The following is a 9,936-nucleotide window of genomic DNA, read 5'->3' on the forward strand; positions in this document are numbered from 1 at the left end:
ATAATATATATATATATTTTCCACAACATCTATAGCATATCTTTTTTCTTTTTCATCAACATTGCTAATCTGATAGATGTGAAGTAGAACATGATTTATTTTTATTTTCATTTTTCTAATTAATAGTGATTTAAACTGGGACACTGATGCATTGTTGGTGGAGTTGTGAAAGAATCCAACCATTCTGGAGAGTAATCTGGAATTATGCCCAAAAAGTTATCAAACTGTGCATATCCTTTGACCCAGCAGTGCTACTACTGGGCTTATATCCCAAGGAAATACTAAAGAAGGGAAAGGGACCTGTATGTGCCAAAATGTTTGTGGCAGCCCTTTTCATAGTGGCTAGAAACTGGAAAATGAATGGATGTCCATCAATTGGAGAATGGTTGGGTAAATTATAGTATATGAATGTTATGGAATATTATTGTTCTGTAAGAAATGACCAGCAGGATGAATACAGAGAGGCTTGGAGAAACGAGCAGAACTAGGGGATCATTATACACTTCAACAATGATACTGTATGAGGATGTATTCTGATGGAAGTGGATATCTTCAACATAAAGAAGAGCTAATCCAATTCCAATTGATCAATGATGGACAGAATCAGCTACATCCAGAAAAGGAACACTGGGAAATGAGTGTAAACTATGAGCATTGTTTTGTTTTGTTTTTCTTCCCAGATTATTTTTACCTTCTGAATACATCCTTCCTATGCAATAACAACAACAACAAAATTCGGTTCTGCACATATATATTGTACCTAGGATATACTATAAGATATTTAATATGTATGGGAATGCCTGCCATCTAGGGGAGGGCGTGGAGGGAAAGAGGGGGAAATTTCGGAACAGAAGGGAGTACAAGGGATAATGTTGTTTAAAAAAAAAAAATTACCTATGCATATGTACTGTCAAAGAAAATGTTATAATTGTAAAAATTAATTTAAAAAAAAGTTTAAAAAAATAGTGATTTAAGACACTAGACATAGAGGCTAAAGGGATAGAGAGTACTAAAATAAGGTGTAAGTACCAAAATTGAAGCAATGTCCATTAGGACTTTTCCTGGTGGGGAGTTGATGATCTAAGAGGAAAGGGAGCGAAGAGGTACAATGATGACTAGGAATCAAAACCAAGCAGAGACCTGGACATAGGACAGTGTTTTTTTAAACTTTAAAGTTTATGAGTTATATGCTTACTGATCAATTAGATTTCTTTCTCTAAGAATTGCATATTCACAGTTTACAGTGATCATTTGTCAAGGAAACAGGGAGGGATGGGAGATGGTAGAGTTACATCCTCATTGGAAAGTCTTGACCAGAAATTTTTAGTCATGAGCCCTATGTTATTTGTTTATGGTTATCTAGCTACGAGATCTTCAGCCATCCCTCTAGAATTCCAAGGAGTGATATGGTTCAGTCCTGACCAAACTAGTAAAGTTGTCAAAACTTGCCTTCAATGGATCCAGTGTTCCCAGATTCAACGTTATTCCTAACCCATTGATAGTCTCTCCCCACACCTCATTCTTGTGTCTTCTTCCCAATTCACTTCATTGATTTAGTACCCTCATCTGCTCTCCCTCCCTCCATTCTTCTTAAGAGACATAATCACTGGAATTATAACAACTCTTTATTTTCATTCAAAGGATTTGAATTTTATTGCCTTCAAAACTTGAAGCTTAAAAAAAAAAAGTAACTGGAATAGTGGTGAGGTGATGGAGGTATTTTAGCCACAGGAAGATTTTCCCTCAAATGATACCATGAATATGATGGTTGTTGACTCTATGCACAAGGCTATCCCTCAAGCATAGTAAGAAACCATGTCTAGCACAGTACTCTAAAGATAACTGGCAGATAACATACTTGTTCATTCATTCATTTATTCAACAAACACATATAGAACCCCCGAGTTGGATAATAAAGAAATTACAAGATTCAGTTACTACTTTTCCTTGTCCTCATGAATTAAATTTTGTGGAATAGCACAAACTAATTCCCAAAGCAAACCAAATGGTACTCCTTCTTCCTTCTTTCCTTTGTAAAAACTGGCACTCCGAAGACCCTCAGTGTATATCTTTTATAGTCAAGGTGAATCTTTTAACCATTATGTATGGTCATGTTGATAGTTAACACCAGGTTGAGTTAAATTGATGCCAAGTAAGAATATTTGAACTCTGGTCTCATATTTAAATTAATCTTTGATTGGTTTGTATTCACTGCAGCATTTTCTCTCTTATATGGACTTAGTATAGAATAGTCAAGAGACTTCATCGAATCTAAATTATTTCTACTTTCCCCTCATTAGCCCTAAACTGCTGAATCAAGAACTCAAAGTTCATTTAGTTGATGAAAAAATAGGTCCTAAGTTTGACTTAATTGGAGCTAAAGTAAAAGGATCTCAAATCCAAAAGGAGTCTCAAAACTGAGGACAGGGATAGGAGTAAGAGCAGGGAAATACCATAGAATATACCATACTCACTGTGAGAAAATCTGATGTATAACTACAGTCTAAATAGCTGCATTTGTTGTCTGAATTCTCCTGCAGAGAAGATTAATAAGTCAACAAGTCAGCAAGCATTTATTAAGGACCTACTAAGTTCCAGAACTCAAGTCTCTCAACTCTAAATCAGTAGTGTCCAGCACTTGCCCCAATATTGACTTATCTTTTGTGATAAGCCTCATACTATTTGGGTGGCTAATAATGCCCAGTCCCCAAGCCTACCATTCCCATCATCATCTCATCTATATAGACATTTCCCAAAGAAGAGGCCCCTTGCAATAAAACCAGAAGTAGTGTATTTGTGTGTGTGTGTGTGTGTGTGTGTGTGTGTGTGTGTGTGTGTGTGTGTGTGTGTGTGTATGCTACTAACAGAACTTTCAGACAGCCTCTTTCCAGGCAGGAAGTCCATTGCTGTTTATTGCTGCTTTGATAACATAGACATGAGACTCTTCCCAACCAGAGATGCTACTAGTGAGCTTTCAACAGGGGCTTGTTGGCAGTGGACCTGTAAGCTGGAACATCTGGGCTTCTGGATCACCATGTTTACAAGGAAGGGGAAAAATTTTTTGGTACCCACAGGCCAATTTAGTAGGTAAAACAGTTGTCAACACATATGTCTAGTGGAAACTCTGCTTGCATTACCTGTGACTTTTGATTAGGGACATACCATGTGATTACAAAGCTCTGACCCAAAGCAAACTTGTGACTTGTAACATCCTCTACCGTCACTGTCTGCCAAATACCGGATCATCCCATGACAAACAGGAAAGGATGGCAGTCTCAGTGGACAACAACATTCCTAGCTTTGCTGCAGCTTATTCTTATTATACTTGTGAAAAAAAGTTTTTTGCAGATAATTGAAGGGAAGTTTCCTTTTTCTTCCTGAAGTGGGCAGGAAGAGATTCAAATTGGAAAGAACTTGAAATATCAGCTAAAACCTACTCCCATGTTAAAGTCAAGGAAATAAAACTTAGTGTGAACATTCCAATGCATACAAATAAAAAGATGACGACCCAAGATTCAAATCCTCAATTTTGTACTTTTTCTTCTGTACCATAATCTACAATCATTCTTTGCAAACAATATGATAGTATTCTTGGAAGATACTAGAGAATCAACTGAAAAACTAGCTGAAAGAACGTCAATAAAGATGCAGGATTTAAAATAAATCCACATAAAACAGCAACAAAGACAGAAAAAGAAATTCCATTTAAAATAATGATGGACATATGAGATAATTGGGAGTCTACGCCAATACAAACTCAGGAGCTACATGAACACAATAATAAAACTCTTTTCATACTTTTTGCATTCAGGAAGCCTTCTTTTCTCTAATTCTTCCCTTTTTTTCCTGCATAAGATCAAATAACTACCATTTCCACTTCCAGAGAAGGCTTTCACAGACTTTTACAGCCATGTCTCTTTTAGTCCCCAAGGAGTTCCAGAACATCTTGAGAGTGCTTAACATCAAAACTGATGGATGGAAGTAAATAGCTTTTGCCATCATAGCATTCAAAGATAGCGGCAAAGATATACGCATGTAGTATTGAGGAAAGTAGATATTGACCTCATTAAGAGGGCTGTTGAGTCCACTGAAGATGAGGTGGAACATGTGATTACAATCACACAGAATTTTCAGCAATATAAGATTTCAGATTGATTCCTTAAAAGTCAGAAAGTTGTAAAAGATGGAAAAATTTAGGTTTTGTCCAGTAGCCTGGATATTAAGCTGCATGAGGATCTGGAATAACGGAAGAAGATTCTAGCACATCAGGATCTTCAAAACTTTTGGGGTCTCTGACCTGAAGCCAGCACACCAAGACTCCAATTCCCAAGGGTTATAATATGGGTGTGTACAAAAAGAAGCAAACATCTTCATTGCCCTTGTCTATTAATTTAAAGTTTATATTTTTTAAAAGAATGCTTTTCACACAAAATCAGAAGCAAACAATTACAAAAATTATATTTAGGCTGAACGAATATAATAATGTAATGTAATGTAATGTAATGTAATGTAATGTAAAATAGTGTAATAAATATTACAATTACATCTAAATTAACTTACTTATTCAATACCATAATTAAATTATCAAAAGATTGTTTTATATTTATATTTATCTATTAATAAATATTAACAAAATTCATCTAGAAAAAGAAAATGTCAAGAATATCTAGATCATTAATTTTTAAAATGTGAAGAAAGCTGGCCTACCATTATCTTATCTCAAACTCTATTTTAAAGTGGTAATCCATCAAAGCAATTAAGTTAATAAATACAATGGTGGATCAAAGGAATAGATTAAGTATGCAATCCATAGTAATAAATGACCATAAAAATCTAGTGTTTGATAAAGCCAAAGATTAAAGCTTTGGGGGCAAGAATTCACTATTTGACAAAAACTTTTGGAAAAACTGGAAAATAGTTTGGCAGAAACAAAGACCAACATCTCATACCAAATATATTAAGTTGAATCAAAATGGGTACATGATTTAAACCAAGGATGACACCATAGGCAAATTATGGGTAAGAAAAGAATTTCTGACCAAACAAGAGTGAACATTATGAGGAATAAAATGGATAATTTTGATTTTATTAATATTAAATTTAAAAGGTTTTGCCCAAATAAAACCAATGTGGTTTAAAAGATTAGAAGGAAAACATAAATCTGGGGAAATTTATTACAGCAAGTATCTCTTATAAAGATATCATTTCTTCAGCCCTGAAGACAGGAGGACCTGAGTTCAAATCTAATCTCAGATACTTACACTTAACACTTCCTAGCTGTGTGACCCTAGGCAAGTAACTTAACTCCAATTGCCTCAGCAAATATATATATATATGTATATATGTATGAGAAATTATATATATATGTATATATATAATATATGTGTTTTATATATATGTATATTATACATATATAATTTCTCAAATATTTAGAGAAACTGAGTCAAATTTATAAGAATACAAGTAATTTCCCAATTGAGTTCTCAAAAGATAACAAGTAGTTTTCAGATTAAGAAATTAAAGCTATCTAGAATCATATAAAAATACTATAAATCATTATTAATTAAAGAAATGCAAATTAAAATTATTCTGAGGTACCACCTTACACCTAACACCTATCAGATTGACTAATGTGACAGAAAAGGATAATGATAAATGTTGAAGGGAACAGAATATTTGGATACTAATGCACTGTTGGTGAAGTACTGAACTGAACTAACTATTCAGCAGAATAATTTGAAATTATACCCAAAGGGCTATAAAACTGTGCAAATGCTTTGACCTAGCAATATTACATTTGTTCTATAACACAAAGTTTTTTTTAAGAGGGTAAGAAGAGAATGGACCAATTTGTACAAAAATATAGTAGCTCTTTTTCTGGTAGCAAAAAACTAGAAAATGAGGGAATATTTACCAATCATGGAATAGCTATACTTGGTATATGATTGTGATGAAATACTATTGCACTATAAGAAATGTTGAATGTGATGTTTTTATAGAAACCTGAAAAAGCTTACAAAAACTGATGGAAAGTGAAGTAAGCAGAATGAGAATAATGTATATAATAGTAGCAATATTATATGATGATCAACCATGAATGATTTAGCTATTCTCACCCAATATAATGATCCAAGAGCATTCCAAAGGTCTCATGATAAAAAAATTTATCATCTCCAAAGAAAGAATTAATGGAATGTGAATACAGATCAAAGCATCCTATTTTTTGCTTTAATTTTGTAGCATTTTTTTTTTGTCTATGTTTTCTTTCACATGACTAATATGGAAATGTTTGCATGACTTACCCCTTATCAATATGCTTACCTTCTCAGGAAGGAAGGGAAGACAATTTGGAACTCAAAAGGCTTAAAAATGAATGTTTTTTAAATTTTATTTTTAATCTTTTTTTTACTATAGCTTTTTATTTACAAAATATATGCATGGTTAATTTTACAGCATTGACCTTTGCCACGCCTTTTGTTCCAATTTTTCCTCTCCTTCCCCCCACCTCTCCTCCTCCAGATGGCAGGTTGACCAATACATGTTACATATGTTAAAGTATAAATTAAATACAACATATGTATACATGTCCGAACAGTTATTTTGCTGTACAAAAAAGAATCAGACTTTGAAATAGTGTACAATTAGCCTGTGAGGGAAATCAAAAATGCAGACAGACAAAAATAGAGGGATTGGGAATTCCATGTAGTGTTCATAGTCATCTCCCAGAGTTCTTTCGCTGGGTGTAACTGGTTCAGTTCATTACTGCTCTATTGGAACTGATTTGGTTCATCTCATTGTTGAAGATGGCCACGTCCATCAAAATTGATCATCATATAGTATTGTTGTTGAAGTATACAATGATCTCCTGGTCCTGCTCATTTCATTCAGCATCAGTTCATGTAAGTCTCTCCAGGCCTTTCTGAAATCATCCTGTTGGTCATTTCTTATAGAACAATTATATTCCATAATATTCATATACCACAATTTATTCAGCCATTCTCCAAATGATGGGCATTCACTCAATTTCCAGTTTCTGGCCACTACAAAGAAGGCTGTCATAAACATTCTTGCACATACAGGTCCCTTTCCCTTCTTTAAGATCTCTTTGGGATATATGCACAGTTGAGATAACTTTTTGAGCATAGTTCCAAATCGCTCTCCAGAATGGCTGGATGTATTCACGATTCCACCAAAAGTGTATCAGTGTCCCTGTTTTTCCCACATCCCCTCCAACATTCTGCATTATCTTTCCCTATCATTCTAGCCAATCTGACAGGTGTATAGTGGTATCTCAGAGTTGTCTTAATTTGCATTTCTCTGATTAATAATGACTTGGAGTATCTTTTCATATGGCTAGAAATAGTTTCAATTTCTTCTTCTGAGAATTGTCTGTTCATATCCTTTGACCATTTATCAATTGGAGAATGGCTTGATTTCTTATAAATTAAGAGTCAGTTCTCTATATACTTTGGAAATGAGGCCTTTCAGAGAACCTTTGAATGAAAAATGTTTTCCCAGTTTATTGCTTCCTTATCATTTTATCTGCCTTAGTTTTATTTGTACAAAAACTTTTCAATTTGTTATAATCAAAATTTTCTAGTTTGTGATCAATAATGATTTCTAGTTCTTCTTTGGTCATAAATTCCTTTCTCTTCCACAGGTCTGAGAGGTAAACTAACCTATGTTCCCCTAATTTATTTATAATATCATTCTTTATACCTAGATCATGAACCCATTTTGACCTTATCTTGGTGTACGCTATTAAGTGTGGGTCAATGCCTAGTTTCTGCCACCCTCATTTCCAATTTTCCCTGCAATTTTTGTCAAACATTGAGTTCTTATCCCAAAAACTGGAGTCTTTGGGCTTGTCAAACACTAGATTATTAAAGTTATTGACTGTTTTGTCCTTTGAACCTAACCTATTCCACTGATCAACTAGTCTATTTCTTAGCCAATACCAAATGGTTTGGGTAACTGCTGCTTTATAATATAATTTTAGACCTGGTACAGCTAGGCCACCTTCATTTGATTTTTTTAAATTAATTCCCTTGAAATTAAAATGAATATTAAATGTATTGAACTACCTGCCATCTAGGGGTGAGGGTGGGAGGAATACGGGGAAAATCTATGTAACAGAGTTTTGCAAGGGTCAATGTTGAAAAATTACCCGTGCATATATTTTGTAAATAAAAAGCTATTATAAAAAATGAATGTTAAAAATTGTTTTTACATGTGGTTGGGGAAAATATTATTTGTTTTGAAACAAATTTCAAAAAATTAAAGGACATGAGGCTATCTTGGTATAATATATTTTTACTGAAATCATGCTGGTTCTTTGCAATCACTTCATTTTCTAGATGTTTATTAACTTTCCCTTTATTTTCTAGAATCTTGCTAGGAATTAAAAACCAGTTAACAATACTTTTTTTTTTCAATCCCAATTTCTTTTCTAACTTCCTAATTACTATTGAAGGAACCACTATCTTCTCAGTCATCTATAATATTATCCTGGTTTGAAGGAAGGAAAATGAAAAATTCACCCAAACTAAAAAGAACTACAAACCTCCTTAAGTGTTTCTGACTGGTTCTTCTTTTCTTGAGTATAAAATGATTCTTTTTCCTCAGGCAATTGTCATTTGACCCAGAATGACATCTTCATCATGCTGCAATCTAAACCAGAGATCACAAAGGACATTGACAAAAGTCATTGGAACATATTTTCTAATCAAGCCTCATCTTCATTTGCCTTCATATCAAATTAAATCTTTTTCAAATACCAAATGTCAAAATTTCATAAGTATATCTTCCAAGGGAAATACTAGCCATAGAAGAACATTAGAGACATCTAGAAATTCATTGAAGTCAAAAAAGAACCAACAACAATATCATCCATGGTATCTAATATCAACACCCATGTTGTACTCATCCTCCCACCTTAAGGTTGGGTTCTCAGAAAACTATCCTAGATTCTAGGTACTTTGTAGATGAAAATATTCTCTAGTCCACAGTTCACAGGTTTTAACTAATGTGTTCTCTTTTGCTAGTCATCCAGAAGGGACAAAGTTTAAAGAAAAGCATTTAATTAAATGCATAATAGTTTATTTCAAAATGCCATACGCACTATAAACCTATTATAACTATAAACTTATTCTCTCACAAGGTAACATCCTTAGTATAGAAGAAAACAAGAAGATCACAAGTAGGGTAATAAAGCAAAAGAAACCCATGTGAACACTATACCTATATAGAATGGTGGGCTCATATTGGGGCAATTTATCCATTTAATATTATAGAGTTGCTTGCCTCACCACTATCACCATACATTCTTGCCTAAGGCTCTATAATTGCTTCCTTCAATTATCCAGCTATCTTAAGCTGCATCTAATATTCTGCTCAGCAATGGAAGGCTTCAGCTGGGAGTCATTTCTGCTTAGCAGAAAGTAGCAAATGTAAAGACTAAGATCATATTTGATCTTTAAGTTTCTAGTTTTTTTTTTTAATTCCTTGACAGAAGGAATTTTCAGGATTTTACTTTCTCAACTATAAAATTTAAATTGATGAAAGAAAAGCTTTAACTTCAACATAAACTGAGGCTAATTAACAAAACTAAAGGTATGCTAAGGATTTTGTTTGTTTTTAAGATTATTAGGGGAAAAGAATATTAAAGAAGGAATAGAATTGTTATTGGGAGCAAATAGCATGCTCATAGCAGATAACAGAGGGGAAAAATTGCTTACTTCTGATTTTCAGAAGATGCTTCTGCCAAGGAAAATAGTTAATTTAGACTGAAAGAGACAGGACAAAAAGGATTATTAGGAAGAGAGGGAGAAAACACCTACCTGTCTTTGTTGAATTCTATCAGGCCAGATGAATTATATTATTGTTCAGTCATTTTCCAGTCACACCTGACTATTCACGACCTCATTTTTAGTTTTC

At 33.6% G+C, this 9,936-nt stretch overlaps 1 pseudogene; it reads left to right on the forward strand.

Moving 5' to 3' along the window:
• Positions 1-3,910: 3,910 nt before the first annotated feature.
• Positions 3,911-6,036, forward strand: LOC141552695 (small ribosomal subunit protein uS13-like; annotated as a pseudogene).
• The last annotated feature ends 3,900 nt before the right edge of the window (positions 6,037-9,936 follow it).

This window comes from Sminthopsis crassicaudata, chromosome 2, assembly GCF_048593235.1.
Source record: "Sminthopsis crassicaudata isolate SCR6 chromosome 2, ASM4859323v1, whole genome shotgun sequence".
NCBI classification, from domain to species: domain Eukaryota; kingdom Metazoa; phylum Chordata; class Mammalia; order Dasyuromorphia; family Dasyuridae; genus Sminthopsis; species Sminthopsis crassicaudata.